The sequence below is a fragment of the Microtus ochrogaster genome, chromosome 1 (assembly GCF_000317375.1).
Source record: "Microtus ochrogaster isolate Prairie Vole_2 chromosome 1, MicOch1.0, whole genome shotgun sequence".
Lineage (NCBI taxonomy): Eukaryota > Metazoa > Chordata > Mammalia > Rodentia > Cricetidae > Microtus > Microtus ochrogaster.
This window is the reverse complement of record NC_022009.1, coordinates 117,866,554-117,868,443: the sequence shown is the minus strand read 5'-3', so window position 1 is coordinate 117,868,443 and position 1,890 is coordinate 117,866,554.

The window sequence follows — 1,890 nt, the reverse complement described above, 5'->3', positions numbered from 1 at the left end:
GAGAACACAGAGGAGTTGTGAATAGCCTCCTCACTTTTCCCAGAAAGCTCCGGTGACTTGTTAATTATTTGAAGAGACTCACCCTCAAAAAATGAAGATACAATATTCTCCAGCAGAAGCAGGAAAGTTAATGTTTTGGACTTGCTTTTTCTTTATTCATCATTTTTCAAACTGTAGCTGCCAGCTGGCTGAAAACTGTTTATTGCACGTTTCCTTAGGTATCTATGTAGTCGTAATATTTACCTGTATAAACAAAGATGTATTTGGAGATTTAATGATGCTCCAGAGGAAAGCTTGGTATTGATTTACATTAAAGTATCCTAAAGGCTAAAGGTGTTCGTCAGAAGTGGCCTGTGGCTCAAGTAAGACATGATACTGAATATTTGGTTCAGAAATAAGTGAGAGTCATAGAGTATCTACTGCTATCACTTGTAATGTAAACAAATGCATATATATACACATATATAAATATAAATATACACAGAAATGTTTATGCATGTATATATATATATGTGTGTGTGTGTGTGTGATAAATAATTTCAAAATATTTGGAGAAAATTATTCTGAATAGTTATATCATTTGAGCAGAATAATCTACCTCCAAGTATTTCTGCAAACATAATTCTCACCAGAAAAAGCATCATTCATAGAAGTCTTCCTGTCTATTTTTTTTTTCATGATCAGACATATTAAAAGCAGCCCACATAGGAACAACTAAAATATGTTTATTAGGTTGTTCAGGGAAGCAGGCAGACTAACTGGCAATCTTCAGCTCTCCCTCAGGTTTTTCAAGTTCGATTCCCCAGTCCCATCCTCAGCTGTGCAGCAGAACACCCACTGCTTCCTCCCTTGCACGTGTGTACCTTGTTCCCAGTTGTTCACAAGGTCTCCTACTCCTCACCCACTTCCTCCCACTAGTTACTGTACCAGAGTACTTTAAAAGACCACTGATACTCGCCCAGATTACTATAGTCAGCGAAAAATTACAATCATGATAGATAGAGAAAAAAAGATATTCCATAATAGAACTAGATTTAATCAATATCGATTCACAAATCTAGCTCTACAGAAGGTGCTAGACAGAAAATTCCAACCTATGAGGTTAACCATCCCCAAGCAAGCACATGATGTAAGTAATCTCAGAAGATCAAAACAAAAGAGAGAAAGCACACATGCATGAGTACACACACATACACACCCTATCATAAAATAACAGGAATCAACAATTCTATTAAAATCATTAGTCTCAACTTCCTAATGAAAAGACAGCAACTAACAGAATGGATGAGAAAACACAACCCATCTTTCTGCTGCTTCCAAGAAACATATATTAACATTGAAGATAACTATCCCCTTAGGGTAAAAGAATGAGAAAGATATTCCGAGCAAATGCTTCTAAGAAGCAAGATGGCACAGCCATTTTTATTTCTGACAAAGAAGACTACATACCAAAACTAATCAAAAGAGATATAGAAGGATATTACATACTCATCAAAGGAAAACTCCACCAAGAAGAAATTTCAATTCTTAACATCTATTCATCAACCTCAAGGACATCCAGATTTGTATGAAAAACACTTCTACAAGTTGAATTACATATAGACTCTCACAAACTGATAGTGGGAGACTTTAATAATGAATTATTGTCCATAAACAGGTCATGTATGCAAAAACTAAATGGAAAAATCCTGGAGCTAGCATGCTATGAACAAAATGGCTCCAATAGATATTTATTGAACATTTCATCCAAACACAAAAGCATGTGCATTGTTTTTAGTTCCTTATGGTACCTTTCCTAAAGTAGAACACATACTTAGATCCAAAACAAGTCTCAAGAGAGAAGAAAATTGAAATAAACCCTGAATCCTATCTGACCAACATGGATTAAAA